Source organism: Canis lupus, chromosome X (assembly GCF_048164855.1).
Source record: "Canis lupus baileyi chromosome X, mCanLup2.hap1, whole genome shotgun sequence".
Lineage (NCBI taxonomy): Eukaryota > Metazoa > Chordata > Mammalia > Carnivora > Canidae > Canis > Canis lupus.
Window position 1 is genome coordinate 99,020,821 of NC_132876.1, and position 24,302 is coordinate 99,045,122.

General features: G+C 41.6%; 1 protein-coding gene across 13 annotated transcripts in view; it reads left to right on the top strand.

The window, feature by feature from the left end:
* The first annotated feature begins 3,228 nt into the window (after positions 1-3,228).
* Positions 3,229-24,302, top strand: part of TAB3 (TGF-beta activated kinase 1 (MAP3K7) binding protein 3) — an 88,841-nt gene continuing 67,767 nt past the window's right edge. For 10 of the 13 annotated variants that reach the window (XM_072817133.1, XM_072817131.1, XM_072817142.1 and 7 more), the window contains exon 1: positions 3,230-3,430. The gene's annotated coding sequence lies outside the window, so the exon portion shown is untranslated. Of the gene's footprint in view, positions 3,431-3,676; positions 3,819-24,302 lie in introns of those variants that run through there. The other 3 variants (XM_072817134.1, XM_072817135.1, XM_072817144.1) reach the window with 2 other exon arrangements.

Consider the following 24,302-nt stretch of genomic DNA (forward strand, 5'->3'; position numbering starts at 1 on the left):
GAGCCCATTTTAGGCATCTGCTGTGTCCAGAGAGGACAAAACCATCTTTTGACTGTAACCTGTAAAGCAGGACATCATCTACCTCCATTCCCACCCTCTTTATCCTTGGAGGAGAAGAAACTGTGGTTAGAAAAATGGGGACGGAGAAGCCTAAGGAACAGAAAGAGGATTATACTCACTTTGACTTTAAGCCCTTCACTGGTGGCAGAACCCAACTGAGAGAGAGGACCAGAAATAACTTTAAACCAAGTTCTGAGTTTTGATTATTTTATCTGGCTGCTGGCTCCTCCCTGTCCCCCAATCTTTTTTTAAAAGATTTTATTTATTTATTCGTGAGAGACACAGAGAGGCAGAGCAGAGGGAGAAGCTGGCTTCATGGAGGGAGCCCGATGAGGGACTTGATCCCCTGACTCGATCCCGGGACTCCAGGATCATGCCCTGGGTCAAAGGCAGGTGCTAAACCACTGAGCCACCCAGGGATCCCTAAAGTCATGGAATTTTTAGCTAGGTACAAGACTTCAGAGAATAAGAACACATTTCTCAGTCTCTCTCATAAGTAAAATAGATTAATGCGAATATGTTCTAGCCAACATGTTGTGAACATAAATGATGTTAACAACTTCTGGGTTGTACCCTAAAGGAAATGGGTAGATCTTTCCCCTTTCCAATGACTGGAATGTGATGTGGTACTGAGCCATTCGGGGACAGCACTCTAGGGATTGTGGAGCACAGAAAGAGACAAACTACAGCTCACTCTGTGGAACAGAGCTGCTCTTATTAGTCCACTTTTGCCTCGTAATAAGCAAAATCTCAGGGGCATACTACAAGGCACATTTATTTCTCACTCATGGGTTTGGGAGTGGGCTGGCCAGCTCTGTTTGGTATGGAACTCTCAATTCAAAACAGGTTTTTTATTTTTATTATTTTATTTTATTTATTTTTATTTTTTAAAAAGATTTTATTTATTCATGAAAGACACACAGAGAGGCAGAGACATAAGTAGAGGGAGAAGCAGGAGCCCCATGTGGGACTCGATTCCAGGACCTCAGGATGATGCCCTGAGCTGAAGGCAGATGCTCAACCGCTGAGACACCAGGCGGCCCAACAAAACAGGTTATTTACCGGTGCTTTAACACGACTGTGCCAGCTATGTGGGGTGGGTGACAGGTGTGAATGGACCCCTTTCTGATCACATCCAGTTTCTAAAATGAGTGGCTCTCAACACCGGAGCTGCTCTGGTCAAATTCAGCTCCACTGTAGTGTCTCTTTTTAATTCCTAGGTCAGAGGGAGAGTGCAGCTCTCAGGACAGTGCAAAAGTTCCTTCCCATAGCAGCAGTTGGATCCAGGTTGCAGTTTTTTCCAAATTTGCAAACACAGCATCTTGAGCCCTGATCCATCAGAGACACCAGCAGCCGTAGGGGCTGTTCCCTCCTCACAGGTCTGAGTTTCAGCTCCATACAGCTCCTCTAGAGTATCTAATTTTTTTAAAAGATTTTATTTATTTATTCATGAGAGAGAGAGAGAGAGAGAGAGAGGCAGAGACACAGGCAGGGGGAGAAGCAGGCTCCCTGCAGGGAGCCCGACGTGGGACTCAGTCCCAGGACTCCAGAATCACACCCTGGGCCATAGGCAGGCGCTCAACCCCTGAGCCACCCAGGGATCCCGAGTATCTAAATTTTAATAATTCAGGGACACCTGGGTGGCTCAGCGGTTGAGCCGCTGCCTTTGGCTCAGGTCATGATCCTGAGGTCCTGGGATCGAGTCCCACATCGGGCTCCCCGAGGGGAGCCTGCTTCTCCCCCTGCCTATGTCTCTGCCTCTTTCTCTGTGTCTCTGATGAACAAATAAAACCTTAAACAAAGAAATAAAAAAATAAATTTTAATAATCCCAACCTCTTCCCTTGGTCCCCCTAGCTCTGGGCATAGTAGCTACTATGCCAGTATAGCACAGTCGCTACGTCTGCCCCATATTGAGTTGTCTTCTTGCATTTTCGGTTATCTAATTATCACTTCTTTATACTAAATTCTGTTAGAATAATCAGGTGGTTTGTTTCCCGACATTCCCGACTGATTCAATGAACTAAATCCTATGCCTGTGAAGACTACCCTCAAGAATTTTCTCTTTAAAAAAAAAAAAAAAAAAAAGAATTTTCTCTTTGACATATTTCAAGATAGCTGCTCTCAGTACCCGTTCCTCCTCTCTCATTTTTGTTGTAGAATTTACTGTGCTGAACTGTCATCGTTGCTTTTTTTCTCATCCATCGCCATCCCAGGCTAAAAATTACTTGAGGTCAGAGCACATGTCCCTTTCTTCAGCACCTGGTACACAGGAAACTCTGAACAACACACATGTGAATGAATGAATGAATTCATTTTATTTTTCCGGCGAGGAAAAATCAAACAGGAACGGAAGCAGTTAATACTATGCGATCTGGGAGGCTCACATAGCGCCAAAACGAAAGAGAAAGTTAGATGGTGATGTGAGAAACAGGAGGGCTGTGGCTTCCAGCAGCAAGCCCGGCTCCGAGCGCCCGGCGAGCTCTCAATAAAAAACGCGAATCGACAATGGGATGAAAGGGCAGCTGAGACTTTGCAAAGAACGCTCGGGGACCGGGAGAGCCGGGAGAAGGAAAGGGTTAGCGGACTCCCAGGGACGCCAAATTGGCCGTTCGGGCTCCAGTGGGATGACCCAGCCTTGGGGGACGCCCCTTCTTCTCAAGCAGCCCTGCCCAACCCTTTCCCGGGTTTCAGTTCTGGTTTCTCCGCCCACTCCGTCTCCGCCCCGCGACTCTAGAAGGAAACGGGTAAAACACGGAGAACTGGGTCTTACTTCAGGAGCTGTTCTAGGCATGCGTCAAGCCCAGCCTCCGCGCAGGCGCAGTAACTTCCGCGGTAACTGGTACCACCCATTTTCGCTTTGGGGGAGCGTTTTCTCCCAGGCCAGCTCAGGCTGCCCTAATTGACCACTTTTCCTCTGGGCCCCCGCCCCCTAGTTTCTAGAGGGTGGGGTGGGGAAGTCTCGCGACATTGCCTTCGGCGGTCCCCGGCGGCGCCATCTTTGTGCCTGGCGAGCGACGGCGCCCGACAGGAGTCCTGAAGCTGGCGGTTCTCTTGCCGAGCTCTAGCCGAGACCGGATCCAGGAAATACGAGGCGGGCCTCGGTGGGAGGGACGCACTGAGGGAGGAGGGAGGAAAGGAAAGGGGGCGGCGGCGGCAGCGGCGGCAGCGGCAGCGGCAGCAGCGGCGGCGGTAGCGGCGGCGGCTCCGGCTCCGGCTCCGGCTCCGGCTCCTCTCACCGGATCCGGGCCCCGTGCAGGGCGCACCCGAGGGGGGTCGGGCGGGGAAGCGGCGCCAGCCCGGACCCCCCCGCGGGAGCAGGCGGCGGGCGAGAAGGCGAGGCAGCGGCACACAGGGAGCAGCGGCTGCCGGGTGAGTGTCCCCGAGGAGGGCCCGGCACCTGCCCGAGCTTGGGCGTCGGAGGTGGCTCTGGAGTCGTCTTGGTGACCCAGTGTCCAGGCGGTGGGCGTGCACGCAACTGCGGGAGTCCCGGGGGCTCGGCTCGGCCTGGGGTTGCGGTGGACACCGGGAACTGCGGGGCTGCCGAAGGTTTGCGCAGGGCCTGGCGCGCCCGCCCCAGACGCCCCGGGAGGCGGAGGAGAGAGGGAGTGGCCGGGGGCCTCGGTTGGCCTTCGCCCCTCGAACGCGGGGGATGATGTCTTTTCTCGCCGCACCCTGGACATTGCGGAGAGTGAACCTCTGTGGACGGGCTTCAAGCCCCCCAGCAAGGCGTTGGGGATGAGGACTAATGAGCATCAAGGTTGGGTCTGTTGAGGGTGTTGAGAGATGTAGAGGAAGATTACTAGTAATAGTAATTGTTTTATACGGGTTTTGTAAATTGGTGGCAGGTGTGGAGTAAGGCGAAAATATTTTCTTTCTTTGAACAAAGATCACCCAAGGAGCCCTCTGAGGTCCAAAGACAGAGTTATTCCCAGTTGGAGTTGTGTAGTTTAGTCCTGTGTGCCAGCTCATTAAAGTGCATAAAAACGATTTGGGGGGATAGGATGGGGGCAAGATGCGTTATAAAGTAGGGTGCATACAAAGCCAAAACCTCATAGTGTTGATGAAAAGCGTTTTTGTCCTTACTGTAACGTAATTTATTTAAATTGTTAAAAAAAAAAAATAAATTGTTTATGGACACTTGTCACCTTTGGTCCAGACAGGACTTGTCAATTCCATGTGTTCTTCAGTGACGTTTGTCAATCCGACAGTAATTTTGCTATCTGATGTATTCTGGTTTGTAAAAGAACAAGAATGAATGGAAAAGAACAATTTAACAAACGTAGCTTCCTTTTGCTCACTTTTTCATTTTGGAAGAATGAAAGAATTTTTTTTCTTTGCTTCGTAAATGTTTTGCAGTCATGTATCAGAACATTTGTAAGAAGAAATATTTCGATCAAGAAAAGATTTTTGAGATGAGAGTTTGGTTTTTCAGTGTTTTAAAGGGCATCATCGCCCACGGTAAATTTTGTGAGGGTGTCAAGAGTGCAAACAAATACACATACATATTTTTCTTAAAGATTATTTATTTGACACAGCACAAGCGGGTAGGTGGGGGTGGGGAGCGGCAGGCAGAGGGAGCCGCAGAAGCCGGCTCTCCTTTGAGCAGGGAGCCCCATGCTGGGCTTGATTCGGACCCCGGGGATCATGACCTGGGCTGAAGGCAGATGCTTAACCGACTGAACCACTCAGGCGCCCCCACATATATTTTTTAAAGCAGTGTCATACGAAGTTTTTCAGTTTTAGCCCCCTCTCCCCCCGTTTGCCTGTAACTGGCTTAATCAAAGGAAAGACTTTAGTGAAGATGAATATTAAATATATGACTTTGATCTTTACATTGGTCAAAACATAATCTTTGTTCTGTCACTGAGTTTTCTTCCATGTGTTGATTTGAGTCTTTTCAATTATCTAGATTTTTCATTACCAAATTCTGTACAATTTGTGTTTGAGCTAAGGGAGCTAATGTTGAGCATGTTCAGGCACTGGGTTTGTTAGGTTATGTACGTTTGCATTTAATCCTCATAGCCACCCTGTGCAGGTAATTTTATTTCTGCTGTACAGATAACCGCACTAACCCCCAGGATTCTTAAGTAATTTTTCTGAGGAGATTAAGCTGGAAAATTGCAGAGCTAGGACCCAAACTCATGTGTGTCTGATTTTACAATATGTGCGTTTTCTACTATACTTTGCATAATTGTGTGTGTTGATAAAAAAATTTCACGAAAAGAAATTTTTTATACAAAGAAACCTTTCAATTCTGTTGGTAATTTTGAAAGATTTCAGTGTTCTTCGTTGAAGATAATCTTAAGATTTTTTTCTCTTTTCTTTTTTTTCTTTTCTTTTCTTTTTTTCTTTCTTCTTTTCTGATGTGTTCATTTTCTAGCCAGAGGTAACATTTTAACAGAAGTCTGCTGATGAGTAAGAATTCCTAGTAGCTGATAGTGACCTATGTGAAATTCAGATGTTTTCAGTAACTTTGCCTCCAGTTTCAGCATGCTCAGGATAATTCAAAGATCAAATATTTTGTTTATTTTGGTCCTGAATAGTTTTTCAAATTATGTTATTAAAATAATATACCAGCTATTTCTAGGCATCTGAATTTGCTTTATCATAGCTTGGAGGTATACACACACACCCCCACCCACCTACTCACCCACCCACCTACTTTCTCCAACAAGTGGAGTACTTGATAACAGACGTTGTTTTTTTCTCTTTAATTTAGTACAGAGGTTTTGGATCCACTTTGTCGTTTGCAGAAAATACAGCAGCTATTCTGGGATCCAGCATAATCTTCTATGGGGCTAGGGAGTGAAAGATCTTCCAGGTTCCCAGGCAGTATCGGATATGTCAGTGAAACAGCAGGAACGTCTTGCCAGTGTGTGGCTGATAGTCACTTTTGTCCCCTAATGGTCTCTGCTCTTGCATCTTTGATGTGCTGCTGAGCTTGCCTCCTGGCCATTATCTCTGTTCAGGAGAGCATTCACCTGGAAGAGTAGCAGCTAAAATAATAGGGAAGAAAAACGAGTGCTAAGTGTCTGGCACTCATCATCCAGCTGGTCATTTGGTTAGGTTTACCTGTTGAATCATCCCTGGCTGAGAGTTCTGGAAATATAATTATGGAATTTGCAATTTACTGCGCCGTCCATTAAGAAGTAAATTGTTGGGGGCAGCCCGGGTGGCTCAGCGGTTTAGCGCCGCTTTCAGCTCAGGATGTGATCCTTGAGACCCAGGATCCAGTCCCACGTTAGGCTCCCTGCATAACCTGCTTCTCCCTCTTGCCTATGTATCTGCTGCTCTCTCTCTCTGTGTGTCTCTCATGAATTAATAAATAAAGTCTTTAAAAAAAAAAAGTAAATTGTTTGGGGGGGGCTCAGTTAAGTAGCCACGTCTTAGTAAACATGGGCTTTAGGGGCTGTATGTAAAAGAAGTCCTGTGCTCCTCTGGGTGCATTTGTGTGTGTGTATGTGTGTGGTTTGAATGAGCAAGTTTTTCATTATACCCCCAAGAAAGAGTTAAATATCCTTCCTTATTTGTGAAGGTGATTACTCATGATATTTGGGCTATTGGGGTGAAAACATTGACAAGGGCAGCCCGGGTGGCTCAGCGGTTTAGCGCCGCCTTCAGCCCAGGGCCTGATCCTGGAGACCCGGGATTGAGTCCCACGTTGGGCTCCCTGCGTGGAACCTGCTTCTCCCTCTGCCTGTGTCTCTGCCTCTCTTTCTGTCTGTCTCTCTCATGAATAAATAAATAAAATCTAAAAAAAAAAAACCAACAAAACAAAACAAAAAAGAAAACATTGACAATAATGTAAAGGAGTGCTCACTATAAATAAAAAAAGCCTTTCTGAAATGATTTCTATTGCCACTGTATAAAGAAAAGGCACCAGGAAATTATCTCACATGTATTTAGATGTATATTTTCCTATCTTCCACATAATAAACCTCAATATATTACCATGGCCATAAGTACTCGTTTGTTTAAAAGTGAAATGGAGGGATCCCTGGGTGGCGCAGCGGTTTGGCGCCTGCCTTTGGCCCAGGGCGCGATCCTGGAGACCCGGGATCGAATCCCACATCGGGCTCCCGGTGCATGGAGCCTGCTTCTCCCTCTGCCTGTCTCTGCGCCTCCTCTCTCTCTCTCTCTGTGACTATCATAAATAAATAAAATTAAAAAAAAAAAAAAAAAAAAAAAAGTGAAATGGACCTGCTGAAATAACTGGAAACTGTCAAAATGAATCAATCCTAAGTATTTAAGAACAGTTATGGTTTAATTCGTTGGCAGTTCTATTAACTTATTTATCTGATCCTCTGCTATCCCACTTCCTGCTTCAAATTTCCTTAGGTTCCTCCCTCTCTTTCTACTACTAGTTGTTCCTGCAAGTACCTGGAGCCCTTACTTTCCTTAGTTCTATTGACACGGAAGTCTTTGGCAAGGGTGGATGCTGGTGAGGAGGGCAACAAAATTCCGCTGAAGTCCATTCCCCTTCTCTTGAGTCTCTGTGCTCTAGGAGATCAAGAAGGATCCAGACCAGACCTCTTAACCCACTCCTTTCTTTGTTGAAAAGGAGAATGAGAGTGGCCAGAGTGAGAGAGGCAGCATCAAGATCCTTGCCGTGGTTTCTTTTTCCTCCCCTCTCCTAAGCATTCAGGAGGAAAGTTTGTAAAAGCCCATCTGCTCCAGGAGCAGGTCCTGCTCCCTTGTCCTCTTCTGCAGTCCACTCTGACCCCCACACTTTCCCCTGCTCCTTTCAGGTGCCATCCTGCTCTTCATCCTTCTCTCCCAAGTAGGTCTTGCCTTCCTTATCCCAGGATCTCCTCCCACTGCAGCTCTGCCTTTTGTCCTTCTAACTCTGAAGCCTCATGCAGTGCCAATTGCTGTCTTTCCTGCCTTTTCTCCTGCTCTGCCTCCATCATGGAAGCCTAGGCCTATGGTCCTAGGGGAGGGAATAATTCTACTCAAGGGCTGAGTGGGGCAGGGGTGGTTTTATTCTAAGTTGATTGCTAAATGAGTTTTCCCATAGAAACATTGCCCATGCAGGTTTAGCATTTTATTGTACTTCTGTACTCTTATGGGTGTTTTAGCTTTTGTGGACTCGTTTGGAATCCTGCCACATAGACCTTTGTTTGCTGGGAAGGCAAGTTCTGAGATTCAAATAGATGATTTAAAAAAAATCAGTGTGTGCTCCAGAAGTTGTTGGGGGTTGCATGCTTTTTGTTAATCACTCAGTGGGATGGTATGGAGCACACCTTTCAGCTGTCCAAAATTAGGTATGTTATGTGGATCAGGTGGCTCTTCTGGGAGACAAACTGATAGCCTTTTTAGATTGTCAGTGAAGAATTTTTGAATTTAGGCACATGTTTTGAAATGTAGTTGTTCAGTCCATCCCAAGTTAATATTTGTCCTTAAAGCAGTTGTTACAGTGTTGTGGAAAGAACAGAGTTTTGCTTTGTCATAAAAAGAATATCGTGTTCCCACTGTTTCTTGTTGCTGTTTTGAAACTTTTCGAGGGTATTTGAACTCTAGCAGTTATTTTATCCTAGTTTACTTAGTGGTAAACAGAGACGATGTGTTTGTTTTACCTTGATGATTTTAAAATAAAGCTTTATTAGTCTGTTGTTGAAGCTACATGACTTTTTACCACTGTTTGTAGTGTTCACACAAATTAAATGAGAGATTTCAAGCAAAATACATTTTAGATTTGTTCTAAGTGTGTTCAGTCTTAGCTTGGTCAAGAGACATACTCCTAATAAAAGGCAAGATAGGTTCTTTTTTTCTTTCTCTTCTCTTCTCTTCTCTTCTCTTCTCTTCTCTTCTCTTCTCTTCTCTTCTCTTCTCTTCTCTTCTCTTTCTTTTTTTCTTTTGTCTCCAAGCCACTCTTGTTTTAAAAATGGAGTAAGCACCCTTTGCTTAAGAGTTTGCCAGGTTGATTTAATAACACCCAGAGTGCAGTGGTTAAAAACATTTGTAGGGGTAAAATGCTTACATGTTCAAATCTTACTTTTGACACAAGCTCTGTGATTGTGGGCAAGTTGCTTAATCACTGACCTGTTTCCTCATTTTTGAAATTGGGGTAGTGTAATACTTACCTCACAGGATTTTTGTGAGGATTAAATGAGCCAGAGGATGTATAGTATATATTTAGAACATAACTAGCAATGATAAATACGCAGGAAGAGTTAGTTTTTCTTATTATGTTGTCATCATCATTGTTACTGCTGCTATTACTACATTCTGAGATGACACCCCTTCTGTTCTGGGTGTATGTATGTGTGTATGAAAGACACTAAGTAAAAGCATTTATTTATTCGGTAGTAATTTTTCATGCAAAGCTTATGGGGGGCCAGGGAGAGCAGTATAACTGCTGGATACATCAAAAATTTGCTGTAGGGATCCCTGGGTGGCACAGCGGTTTGGCGCCTGCCTTTGGCCCAGGGTACAATCCTGGAGACCCGGGATCGAATCCCACGTCAGGCTCCCTATATGGAGCCTGCTTCTCCCTCTGCCTTTGTCTCTGCCTCTCTCTCTCTGTGACTATCATGAATAAATAAATAAAATCTTAAAAAAAAACAAACAAAAATTTGCTGTAGTGCAGGAAATACATAAAGTATTAAGCTAATTTTTTTCAGTAGCACCATTCCTATTATGTTAAGAAATTGTGCCACTTTGATATATGAGCAAAACTGGATTATGTGAGTAACTGCAGTGTCTTTTATTAAAATTTGCTTAATTATCTTGGCATCTATAAGGCCAAATTCTGTGTAGAGGGAGCCTCAATTTTTAAATGGTCCATTTGTAAGATTTTCTTTTTGGAATTCACCACGATTTTCCCATAGAAATAATGTCACATATGGCCTTCAGATTCCCAGGCCAGTCCCACATATTTGAATTTGAAGACTGATAGTGCTACAAAAGCTAACTTGCATGTGTCACAGTATCTCAAGAAGAATATGCACTGAGTGCATCAGGTACTGCAAGGTTATGAGCACAATCTTGGAGAAGGGATGGGGGAGTCACATTCCTTCACAGTCCTCAGAAGAACTCCCAAGTCTTGGGCAGAGGGCTTGCTTCTCTAGTGGATGCTGAGGACAGGGTGAGTAGTGGGACCTGATCTCTAGAAGGCACAAGTGTTTTTCCCCGGTGTGGCTCCTCAAAAGGCTTTTTTATAGTATGGTGGTTGCCCTCAAACCTCTATTCCATCACTTACAGAACTTCTCATCTGTAAAATGTAGGTATTAGTACTGTGCTTCTTACTTTTTTTTTTTTTTAATATTTTATTTATTTATTCATGAAAGAGAGAGAAGCAGGCTCCATGCAGGAAGCCCGATGCAGGACTTGATTCCGGGACCTAGGATCACGCCCTGAACCAAAGGCAAACACAACCACTGAGCTACTGAGGCGTCCCTGTACTGCTAATCGTATTGGTTCTTGGGAAGGTTCAGTGTCTTAATATATATATAAAGCAATTAAAACAGCTAACTCAGAGGCAAGTGCATAAATAACATACATATATTTATTATTAAGTGTTACTGTTTTAGGACCTTTAGAATACCCCTCTCTCTGAGGTGCCTAGGTGGCTTAGTCGGTTAAATGTTTGCCTTCAGCTCAGGTCATGATCCTGGGATTGAGCCCGCTTCAGGCTCCCTGCTCAGCTGGGAGCCTGCTTCTCCCTCTCCCTCTGCTGCTTCCCCTGCTTGTGTGCGCTCATTCTCTCGGTCTCTCCCCTCTCAAATACATAAAATCTTAAAAAAAAAAACAACTAGAATACTCCTCTCTACTAGGCTGTCCACTCTCTGTGTCTCTTGTTCTTAAACAGTATTGTTCTCCTTTTCTTTTTTTTTTGTTTTTTTGTTCTCCTTTTCTAATGAGAAATGGCTTCATAGCTTTTCATTCTCATTCCTACCTAAAGTTAGCATTTTCGAAGCTTTTTTGAGGTTTATTTTATTTAGTAATATTGGAGAAATGGCATTTAAAGAATCCTTTTTGTGAACCTGCCCCCATCACCTATTTAAGTCATGTGAAGATACAGAATGAAGACATTTTGATTGTGTTAGAATTAAGCTACCAACTTTTGATAGTTCTTGGTGTCATTTCTTTTTCAATAAGCTTTTTATTTTGGAATAACTTTTGATTTACAGAAGAGTTTTGAAGAAAGTACACATTGCTCATATACCCTTCACTTGGATATTCATAACCATAGTATATTTTTCAAAACTAAGACATTAACATTGGTACATTTCTACCAGCTAAACTCCAATTTTATTTGATTTCACTGGTTTTCCAGATAATGTCCTTTTTCTATGCCAGGATCCAATCCAGGATACCATGCTGCATTTAGTTGTTAAGTAATTTTTAATTGTTTGTATTTATATCATTGAGGCCTCCCATTTCATTAAGGAATAAGTATCTGTGGCCATAAAACTGTTTTCCGTTTTTTTTTTTTCTTAAGATTTTATTTATTCATGAGAGACAGAGAGAGAGAGAGAGGCAGAGACACAGGCAGAAGGAGAAGCAGGCTGCATGCAGGGAGCCAGATGTGGGACTGATCCTGGGATTCCAGGATCATCATGCCCTGAGCCAAAGGGAGACACTCAACCGCTGAGCCACCCAAGAGTCCCTAAAACCATTCTCTGATTTGAATTTTCTGCAGATCCTTAGAAGGCCAGGTGTTTCCCCTGGAGATGGCAAGTCCAAGGATTCCTCTTGGCGTTGAACTTTATAGTTTGAAATAAAAGGACACCTGGGTGGCTCAGTCAGTTAAGTGACTGCCTTCTGCTCAGGTCATAATACCAAGGTTCTGGGATCAAGCCCTGCATCAGGCTCCGTGCTCAGTGGGAAGTCTGCTTATTCTTCTCCCTCTGCTCTCTCTTTCAAAAAAAAAAAAAAAAAAAAAAAAGTCCTATGACATGGAAAGAATGCTATGGGGATGGAGTGGAGAGTAAAGCATTTTTATAATTTAAAAATATGTTTCACAGGACTAAAAATGGGTTGTTTTATGTACTGTACACTTTTGATGGAGTTAGCTTCAGAATGACAAGTCATTCTTTCTTTTAAAAATGTTAAAGTTATGGGAGCCTCAGTGTCTTAGTGGTTGAGAGTCTGCCTTTGGTTCAGCTTGTGATCCCAGAGTCCCACGTCAGTTTGGGGAACCTGCCTCTCCCTCTTCCTTTCTCGTGTCTCTCATGAATAAATAAATCTTTAAAAAAAAAAAAACCCAACACAAAGGACCCTGGTTTCTTCATTTATAAGATTAGGAGATTTGGGGTGCGTGGGGGGCTCAGTCAGTTAAGTGTCTGCCTTTGGCTCAGGTCATGGTCCTGGGATTGGCCCATTGTTGGGCTCCCAGTGGGCTCTCTGCTTGGCGAGGAGTCTGCTTCTCCCTCTTCTTCTGCCCTTCCCCCTACTTGTGCATGTGCGCACGCTCTTGCTCTCTCTCAAATAAGTAAAATCTTTAAAAAATTTGGAGATTTGATTAGATGTGTGAATCTATTAGTTCATTTCTTAGATTTGAAAGACCCTCTTTAATAAAACCCTAAGATTACGTGGCTTGTGTTGGAGCTTTATGAATTGTTATGTCACTAAATCTGGATATAAATCAGTTTATCTTTTTGGGTTTGAATAGTTTCAAACCAATTTTACTGTGAGTTTCTAGTTAGTTTGACACCCCATGAGTATTTTTTTGGTAGTTAGCATGTTATCTAATACCTACTTTTTAAGTTCTGTTTTTTTAAAAGATTTTATTTATTTATTCGTGAGAGATGCAGAGACAGAGAGATGCGGAGAGAGATACAGGCAAAGGGAGAAGCAGGCTCCCCTAACGGAGCCCGATGAGGGACTTGATCCGGACCCCGGGATCACGTCTTGAGCTGAAGGCACTCAACCACTGAGCCACCCAGGCGTCCCATAAGTTTTGATAAGTTATTTGATTTGTGTGATTTGACCTAAAGCAATAGATTTCAAACTTTTTTGCTCTCCTATCCCCTAACAAATTTTGAAAAATAAATATTCCTTCATACTATGAAATAATTTATTAAAAGTTTATTAAATATGCAGAAAGCATACATCAGTAGTAAACAGCTCAGTTAATTTTCACCAACTGAGCACACTTTTGTACCAGCACCCAGATCAAGAAAGTGAACATTGCCAGCCACTTAGAAGCCACTTTTCTGATTGTTTACTACCCTACCCACCCACCGCCCCCCATTTCCCTGACTTTTTTTTTTTAACTGGAAGTTTGTACCTCTTCATCTCCTTCACCATTTCCCTGACATTTAACATAACATAGTTTTGCCTATTTATGTGCTTTATGTAAATGGAATCCTACTGTACTCTTGGGCAACGTTATGAATGTGAGATTCATTTATATTCTTGTGTATGGTTGTAGATGTTTCTTCTCATTAGGGTATATTCCATTGTGTGGCTGTATCACTATTATTCAGTTGATGGAATATGTAGGTAGGTTTCAGTTTTTGGGGAATGTCTTTGTGAACTTGGAGTAAGCAAAGATTTCTTTTTTTTTTTTTAAGCCAAGATTTCTTAAACAAGATTTTTTTCAGGGACACCTGGGTGGCTCAGTGGTTGAGCGTCTGCCTTCGGCTCAGGGCGTGATCCTGGAGTACCTGGATCAAGTCCCACATCAGGCTCCCTGCATGGAGCCTTCTTCTCCCTCGCCTTGTGTCTCTGCCTCTCTCTCTATCTTTCATGAATAAATAAATAAAATATTAAAAAAAAAAAGATTTGGGCAGCCCCCGTGGCTCAGCGGTTTAGCGCCGCCTTCAGCCCAGGGCGTGATCCTGGAGACCCGGGATGGATACCCACGTAGGGCTCCCTGCATGGGGCCTGCTTCTTCCTCTCCCTGTGTCTCTCTCTGTCTTTGTCTCTAAGAAATAAATAAAAAATCTAAAAATAAATAAATAAATAAATAAGTAAAAATTTTAAAAAAGATTTTTTCAATGATAAGTATTTCTTTTGGAGTTCACTGGAGAAGAGAGAACTGGTTTATTTTAATATGGACACCTGAAACATTTTTTAAAATGTTAATATATAGTAAAATCTTTTGCTTTAAATCTCTGGTAAAGTTTCAGTATTTACAACTAAATTTTCTAGGTGACTGAGGTTTGTACTTTTATAACTATTTTGGGCTGAATTCCTTCAAGAATGTGTCATGTACTTTGTTGACTATTTTGATTTGCTGATTTGTAGAAGTTCTTTATTATAGGCTAGAAATGAGCCCTTGCTGGTTGCATGAGCTTGTTTTTTTCATTTCTGATGTCTTTTGATAAACCAAAATCCTTTTTTTAAAGGTTTTGTTTATTTATTCATGGGAGACATACAGAGAGAAGCAGTCTCCAATGCGGGGAACCTGATGTGGGACTTGATCCTGAGACCCAGGGATCATTACCTGAGCCAAAGGGAGGTGCAACCACTGAGCCACCCAGGCGTCCGTAACCAAAATTCTTTGTTTTTTTAATTTTATTTTATTATTATTTTTTAAAAGATTTTATTTATTCACAAGAGACACAGAGAGAGAGAGACAGATAGACAGACAGACATAGGCAGAGGGAGGAGAAGCAGGCTCCATGCAGGGAGCCTGATGCAGGACTGGATCCTGGGACCCCAGGATCACGCCCTGGGCGGAAGGCGGCGGTGGTGGTAAACTGCTGAGCCACCCAGGCTGCCCTCCAAAATTCTTTATTTTAGTGTCATCTCATTCATTCATTCATTCATTCATTCAAGATTTTATTTATTTATTCATGAGAGACACAGAGAGAGAGAGGCAGAGACACAGGTGGAGGGAGAAGCAGGCTCCATGCAGGGAGCCTGAGGTAGGACTCGATCCCAGGTCTCCAGGATCAGGCCCTGGGCTAAAAGGGAGCACTAAACCGCTGAGCCACCTGGGCTGCCCTTAATGTCATCTTACTTAGAAATATTTTCCTTTGTATTTAACTTAGATATCAGATTCAGTTTATTTTTTTAATTTTTTAAAAAGATTATTATGTATTTATTCATGAGTGACACAGAGAAAGATACAGAGACACAGGCAGAGGGAGAAGCAGGCTCCATGCAGGGAGCCCCGAATCTCCAGGATCAGGCCGTGGGCTGAAGGCGGCGCTAAACTGCTGAGCCACGCGGGCTGCCCTCAGATTCAGTTTAAAATATCCTTCCCTGGGTAGCTCGGGTGGCTCAGCGGTTTAGCGCCGCCTTCAGCCCAGGGTGTGGTCCTGGAGTCCTGGGATCGAGTCCCATGTCAGGCTCCCTGCATGGAGCTTCCTTCTTCCTCTGCTCGTGTCTCAGCCTCTCTGTGTCTCTCATGAATAAATAAACTAAAAAATCTTAAAAAAAAGATACTCTGTTTTCTCTTCGGATCGTATAAATCTTTCGCCTTTCATTAAAAGAATAAATAAAAATAAATATTCTTCCCTGGGCAGTCCGAGTAGCTCAGCGGTTTAGCGCCGCCTTCCGCCCAGGGTGTGGTCCCGGAGATGCGGTATCGGGTCAGGCTCCCTGCATGGAATGGAGCCTGCTTCTCCCTCTGCCTGTGTGTGTGTGTGTGTGTGTGTGTGTGTGTGTGTGTGTCTGTCTCATGAATAAATAAATAAAATCTAAAAAAAAAAATATCCTTCCCTATCTAAAGGTCTTGAAGATACTCTCATCTTCCAAGAAGCTTTATTATTTTGGCTTTCACATATAGGTCTAGCTTGTACTTGAAATTGATTTTTGTGCATTGTGTGAGAAAGGGAATGTTATCATTGTTTTCTACATGGCTAATTGTCCCAGCAGTATTCTCTCTACTTTTGTCGGGAATCAAATATTCCTATGTTTGTGGTTCTGTTTCACAGCTGCCTGTTCTTTTCCATTGCTTCCTGCATTGATTCCACACTGTCTTCTTCACTGAAACTTTATCATAAATCTTGATGTTCAGTAGAACAGAATCTTCCACTTGCTTGTCCTTTTAGAGCACCTTGGATATTCTTGGCCCTTTGCACATTTATAATGTATTTTATTTATTTATTTTAAGAATGTTAAAAAAAGATTTTATTTATTCGAGAGAGAGAGAGAGAGAGGCAGAGACACATGCAGAGGAAGAAGCAGGCTCCACACACGGAGCTCGACGCGGGACTTGATCCCGGGTCTCCAGGATCACACCCCGGGCTGCAAGTGGCGCTAAACTGCTGCCCAGTTCTACACATTTTAGTATTGTTTGTTCAGAATACTAAACTGCCTTTGGTATTTTGATAGGGATTGCATTGACTCTATGGATTGCTTTGAGTGGTTATGGACATTTTAACAATATTAATTCTTCCGATCCATGAGCACATAATATCTTGCCATTTATTTGTGTCTTCAGTTTCTTTCATCAGTATCTTAACAATTTTCAGTGTACAGACAGATCTTTGACCTCTTTGGTTAAAATTTTTACCTATTTTATTCTTTTTTATATAATTGTAAATAGGATTGTTTCCTTAATTTCTTTGTCTTTTTAAAAAGAGTTTTTTTGAGAGGGAAGAGAGCACAAGCAGGGGGAGCAGCAGAGGAAGAAAGAGAAGTAGGCTCCCCGCTGAGCAGGGATTCCCAGGCTTAATCCCAGGACCCCAGGATCGTGACCTATGCTGAAGGCAGATGCTTAACCAGCTGAGCCACCCAGGCGCCCCTAATTTCTCTGATAATTTGTTATTAGTTAATCGAAGTGCAACACATTTCCGTGTTTTGATTTTGTTTCCTGCAACTACTGCATCTTTTAGTTCTAACAGTTTTTTGGTGGAGTCTTTAGCATTTTCTCTACATATATCAGGTCATCTACAAGTATTAACAGTTTTTCTTTTCTGTTATCAGTTTGAATGCTTTTTATTTCTTTTTCTTGCCCAATTGGTCTGCTAAGATTTCCAATACTATGTTGAATCAAAATGGTGAGAGTGGTCATCCTTGTGTTGTTCCTGATCTTAGAGGAAAAGCTTTCAGCTTTTTACTGTAGGAGTATGATGTTAACGGAGAGGCTGTTATATATAGCCTTTATTATTTTGAGGTATGTTTCCTCTATTCCCACTTTGTTCAGACTTTCTACCATAAAAAGATGTTGAATTTTTTGCATCTATTGAGATGATCATATGATTTTTATCCTTTATTTGGTTAATGTGGTGTGCAACATTGATTGATTTGTGTGTTTGTATCCCTGGAATAAATCTCACTTGATTCTAGCGTGTGATACTTTTAATGTATTGTTAAACTTGGTTTGTTAATTTTTTTTTAAAGGTTTTATTTATTCATGAGAGAGAGAGAGGGGGGGGGGCAGAGACATAGGCAGAGAGAGAAGCAGCCTCCATGCAGGGAGCCCGATGTGGGACTCAATCCTAGGACTCTAGGGTCATGCTCTGGGCCAAAGGCAGGCACTCAACCACTGCGCCACCCAGGCGTCCCAGTTTGTTAATATTTTTTTTAATGTTATTTATTTATTTATTCATGAGTGACAGAGGGATAGAGAGAGGCAGAGACACAGGCTGAGGGAGAAGCAGGCTCCACGCAGGGAGCCTGACATGGTACTCGATCCCGGGTCCCCAGGATCACGCCCTGGGCCGAAGGCATCACTAAACCGCTGAGCCACCCGGGCTGCCTTGTTAATATTTTGTTGAGGATTTTGCATCTGTGTTCATCAGTGATACTGGCCTTTAATTTCCTTGTGGTACCCTTGTTTAGTTTTGGTATCAGAGTAATGCTGGCCTTATAAAACAAGTTGGGAAGTGTTCCCTTCTCTTCCGTTTTTTGGAAGAGTTTGAGAATAATTAGTATTCTTTGAATGTTTGGTAGAATTCATTAGTGTCATTGTCCTGGTGTTTTGCTCTTTGGGAGGTATTTGATTATTGACAGTCTCCTTACTAGTAATTGTTCTATTCACATATTCTCTTCCTTCATGATTCAGTCTTGGAAGGTTGTATGTTTCTAGGAATTTATACATTTCTTCCAGGTTTTTCAGTTTGCATATAATTGTTTATTGTAGTTTCTTATGATTTTTTAAAATTTATGTGGTATCTGTTTTCTTTTTGATTTCTGTTTTCTATGTATTTGAGCCCTCTTTTTGTGTTGAGTCTAGCTAAAGGTTCACAATTTTGTTATCTTTTCGAAGAACCAGATCTTAGTTTTATTGATCTTCTTGACCTTTTAATTTCTATTGCACTTCTTTCTTTCTTTTTTTTTTTAAGGTTTTATTTTTTTTATTTTTATTTTTATTTTTTTAAAAATTTTTATTTATTTATGATAGTCACACAGAGAGAGAGAGAGAGAGGCAGAGACATAGGCAGAGGGAGAAGCAGGCTCCATGCACCTGGAGCACGATGTGGGATTCAATCCCGGGTCTCCAGGATTGCGCCCTGGGCCAAAGGCAGGCGCTAAACCACTGCGCCACCCAGGTTTCCCCGGTTTTATTTTTTTTATTCATGAAAGACAGAGAGACACACAGGCAGAGGGAGAAGCAGGCTCCATGCAGGAAGCCCGATGTGGGACTCGATCCCAGGTCTCCAGGATCAGGCCCTGGGCTGAAGGCGGCGCTAAACCACTGAGCCACCCGGGCTGCCCATGTACACTTTTTATAAGAAAAAACATATAAATGAAAATGAAAAAAAAAAAAGGGAAAAAAAAGAAAATGAAATTACAGGACAACAGTATGTACATCAGCAGGTGGTTAAATGGAACTAAGGAATTTTAATGTTCTTGCTTTCAACCAAGAGGAAAGTAAAAGTATCGCTTAACACTAGACTGTGATAAGTGAAATATACATGCTGTAAGTGCTGGGATAATCACAAAAAGAATTAAAGTGAGTATGTGGTATTTGAACCAATAATGGAAAAACTGATACAAAAAATAAACTAAAGGAAGAAACAAATACGTAACAAGCAAAACAGAAATATGGTGCTGTAAGTTATCCCAAAATACCAGTAATCAGGGATCCCTGGGTGGCGCAGCGGTTTAGCGCCTGCCTTTGGCCCGGGGCGCGATCCTGGAGACCCGGGATCAAATCCCACGTCGGGCTCCCGGTGCATGGAGCCTGCTCCTCCCTCTGCCTGTGTCTCTGCCTCTCTCTCTCTCTCTCTCTGTGTGACTATCATAAATAAATAAAAATTAAAAAAAAATACCAGTAATCATATTAAATGTGAATCAATCAAATGTCCCCACAAAAATGAAAGATTATCAGACTGGATTTTATTTTATTTATTTATTTTTTTAATTTTTATTTATGGTAGTCACACACAGAGAGAGAGAGAGGCAGAGACATAGGCAGAGGGAGAAGCAGGCTCCATGCACCGGGAGCCCGATGTGGGATTCGATCCCGGGTCTCCAGGATCGCGCCCTGGGCCAAAGGCAGGCGCTAAACCACTGTGCCACCCAGGGATCCCAGACTGGATTTTAAAAAAACCTACAGATATTCCTTTCAAAAGACCCATATAAAACCTAATACAAAAAGATTAAAATTAAAAGGACAGAAAAATACATCACGCAAACATTAGCCAAAATAAAGATGGAAGAGCTAGTTTCAGACAAAATAGGCATCAAAGAAAAATCGTCACTACAGTTAAAAGAGTCACTTCAAATACAATAAAATGTTTAATGCACCAGAACAATATAATTAAATTTGCATGCACTTGATAACATGGCCTCAAATTATATATATAGGTAAAGTGGATAGAATTACTAGGAGAAACAGACAAGTCAATATCACAGTGGCAGATTTAAAGATCTGTTTCAGTAGTTAAAAGAATAAGATGATAAGAAATCTGTAATGATACAGATACAACACAGTTAACAAACTTCACCAATGGGCACACATAGAACACTGAATCCAAGAGCTATAGAATATATACTTGTTAAGCACTTAAGTATTTACAAAAAATGACCACAGGTTGACCATAAAGCGAATCTGAAGAGATTTTAGACTAAAATCACTCAAAGGAAGTTCTCTAAGAAAAATGTGATAAAGCCAGAAGCCAATTACAAAATTTGCACACTTAGAAAATTCTCATATTACTAGAACTTATATACTATTTTAAATAACCCACTGATCAAAGAAGACATAACAATAGAAATTAGAAAATGATTCAAAATAATGAAAATATTACCTCCCAAAAATTACAGGATTCAGGTAAAGCAATACTTGAAAGTGAAATGATAGTTTTAAATCCATGTGTTAGGAAGGAAATAAGGTTGTGAACTCATACCTAACTATCCCTGTTAAGAGGTCAGAATAAGAAAAGCAAAATAAACCCTAAATAGCTAAAAGGAAAAAATGAACATAAAAGCAGATATTAACAAAATAGAGAAATATCCAAAATGGCTTTTTGGAAAAAGTACTGTAATTGCTAAACCTCCACGGAAATTATTTTTAAACAGAGGGGGGAAAAAGATCCATATACCCAGTAAAGAATGAAAAAGACCTAAGAGAAATAAAAAAATATATTTGCATGAAAACTTGTACATGAATGTTTATGGTAGTATTCGTGATAGCCAGAAAGTAAAAATCACACAAATGTCCATCAACTGATAAATGAATAAATAAAATGATACATCAATATAATACTTTCTGGCAATAAAAATATAATGTAAAACTGATACATGTTACAATATAGGTAAACCTTAACATCATGCAAAGTGAAAGAAGTCAGTCAGAAAAGACCAAATATCCCGACTCCATTGATGTGAAAATTTCAGAATAAATGAATCTATAAGGAGAAAAAAGACTTGTGATTACCTAGGGCTGATGAAGAGGGAAAGGGCTGGGGGATAATGAGGAGTGACTGCTAATGAAAGCAGGATTTCTTTTTGGGGGATGAAACTGTTCTAAAATTGATTATGATGATGGTGGACAACTCTGTGAATGTATTAAAAACCACTAAATTGGGGACGCCTGGGTGGCTCAGCAGTTGAACACCTGCCTTGGCTCAGCGCGTGCTCCCGGATTCCGGGGTTGAATCCCACATCAGGCTCCTTGCATGCAAGTCTGCTTCTCCCTCTGCCTGTGTCTCTGCCTCCCTCTCTCAGTCTCTCTCTCTCTCTCATAAATAAAATCTTAAAAAAAACCCCACTAAATTGTACACTCAAAGCTATTTTTTAATAAAAAAAAATCGAAGAATAAAAGGGAGGCCTATCACTAAGGAACCTGAACACATTAAACAAAAGTGTAATTGTAATGCCAATGCATTTGAAGCTTCAGACAAAATAGACAAATTTCTATAAATATATGATTTACCAAATGGTTCTAAGAAGAAATAAAGCCATTTTAAGCATCTTTTCCCAACTACAATAGTATGGAACTAAAATCAATTACAAGAAGAAAAATAGAAAATTCACAAATATGTGGAGATTAAACATGCTACTGAACACTAATGGGTCAAAGAGAAATTAAAAAATACACAGAAACAGGGGATCCCTGGGTGGCTCAGCGGTTTAGCACCTGCTTTCAGCCAGGGCGTGATCCTGGAGACCCGGGATCAAGTCCCACATCAGGCGCCCTGCATGGAGCCTGCTTCTCCCTCTGTCTGTGTGTCTGCCCCTCTGTCTCTGTGTCTCTATGAATAAATAAACAAAATCTTTATTTATGAGAGAGGCAGAGACACAGGCAGAGGGAGAAGCAGGCTCCATACAGGGAGCCCGACGTGGGACTCGATCCAGGGTCTCCAGGATCACGCCCTGGGCAGAAGGCGGCGCCAAACCGCTAAGCCACCGGGGCTGCCCTAATAAACAAAATCTTTAAAAAAAAAATGAAAGTCATCCCCCTAACCCCATGCTGTTCAGTTTTTCTTTGTTGATTGTGAGCTTAGAATTCACGGAGCATTTGTTTTTAAGATTTTATTTATTTGAGATAGACTGCTCTAGCAGGGGGAGGTACAGAGGGAGAGGGAAAAGCAGACTCCCTGCCTAAGGGATCTTGACATGGGCTGGATCCCAGGACCCTGGGATCATGACCTTAGCTGATGACAGATGCTTAACCGACTGAACCACCCAGGCACCCCCATTGAGAATCCTAAGTTTGTGGTTTGACATCATATATCATTTTTGGAAAATTTCAGCTACTCAGATACTGGTTCTGCCCAATACTGTTTTCTCTTCTACGATTCCAATTAACTGTGTTGTATGGTATATCTTCTACTGCATTCCAAGCTTTTTTTCCCTCCTGATCTGTATTAGTTTACAGTCTCAACTGTTGGTCTGATTTCTGATTTACTATCCCACTGGCTGTTAAATTTGTTTGTTGAATTCTTAATTTCAGTTTTTGTATTTCTCAGTGAACAGAATTACTTTTTGTTTCTTGTAAAAATGTGCTATTTCACTTTTTATGGCTTTTTTTTCATTGCAGAGATCAAGTTGTAATTTAAAAATCTCTGGTTATAATTCCAATATTTGGAGTCCCTATGAGTCACTTTTTGTTTTGTTTATTATTTCTGTGGGTTTTGATCTTGTTCTCTTGTCTCCTCAAGTGCCCAGTTGTCTTTAATTGTATGCTGGGCATTGGATTTCAAAAATTACTTGACAAATTATTTGAGGCCAAGGATATCTTCCAGAAGGGATTTATTTTTGTGGCATCTGCTTGCTTGCTTGCTTATTTATTTATTTATTTATTTATTTATTTATTTATTTATTTATTTATTTATTTATGAGAGAGGGCAGAGGGAGAGGGAGAAAATCTTAAGGCAGGTTCTACGTCCAGTGTAGATCCTGACAGAGTGCTCATTCTCACAACCCTGAGATCATGAACTGAGCTAAAATCAAGAGTTGGACACTTAACCGCTTGAGCTATCCAGGTATTCCATATTTTTGTGTATCTGCTTGAGAGAATCCAGAATTGCTTAGTCTCATTTCAACTTTTAAGATTTTTCTGGGCCAACCAGATGACTCAAGGCCAAATTGCATTCAGTGTATGGACCGATTCATTTCTATTTCAGCCTTACTAATAAGGTGCTGCTCTTCAGGTTCCTAACCTGAATGTGGGAGAAGAGGATTTTCCTTTTGTCTCTCAGCCTGTCAGGCTGTCAGATATAGTTTAACTTCTAGTTTCTTCTGGATTGTCCTCTAATCAATCCAAAAGCACTATCCTGTTGGTTCTTCAATCCATTAACAAAGTTATTTTTTGGATGCCTCGGTGGCTCAGTGGTTGAATGTCTGCCTTGGGCTCAGGGCGTGATCCCAGGGTCCTGAGATCAAGTCCCACATCAGGCTCCCTGTGGGAAGCCTGCTTCTCCCTCTGCCTGTCTCTCTCCTTCTCTCTCTGTGTCTCTCACGAATAAATAAATAAAATCTTTAAAAAAAAGTCATTTCTTAAATTCTGTGCAGCTCTATTTACTTCCGCAGGAAGATTGGTTCAAATCACCTAAAGTGACATACCCAAGAGAAGTCCTGTTGGCTCTTTATGGCAGAATTTGATTTTTGTCATGTTTCTTTAAGACTTCAGACTTAGCCCCTAGTTCTCTTTAAGTTTTGTCTTATGTAATTGTGCATGCTTGGATAATTTTGTACGTTTGTATCAAAAGGTTATGTGTGTGTGTGTGTGTATGTAGATCAAAATAAAATTTTACCAGGATACTCAGCATTTTAAGTCTCTTCAACTTTAGGCAGTTTCTAGACCTTGACAATGGACAGATTTGTTGTATTTAAGTTTCAGCTAAAAATAGTGTCTGGAATGACTCTCAGAACATGAAATCCCTCTTAATTGCTATTGAAATTGGGATGTACAATATCAGGTAAATTTTTTTTTCCTGTCATAGAAAAGAGTGCTTTTCTAGCTACACTTTTACCATAATTACATTGGTATTAGGTTTATCTGTTTGTAGATAAAATATATATCTGTCCTTTTGAAATAGAAAAATGGATGCCGTTCTGCAGAGATTCCTTTTTGCTGTTCTGTGAGAGCTCTCAAACAGCCTCATGAATTAATAAGGTTCTTTACAAGTGAGAACCATTTTCCTTCTTTGTGTAATTTCCACAACAGCCTTGTGAGGTGGTGCGATAGTTATATGGTATTACATAAAGGATGAGGAAACAGGGCCTGAGAGAAGTTAAGTGACTTGTCTGTGGCCCTACACCTGGTTAAAGGCATATGTCCTTTGTGCCCATTAGAGTGTTTTTTCATCTTTTATGACCTGTTAATGCTTGCCTATGGATACTGATTGCTTAGTTTTGTCATGTTATGCTTTTTTGTCTATAAAGTAAATGATATAATGACTTCATGTTTCATGTCCTAAGGAATGAGATAGTTGGGAGATGACTC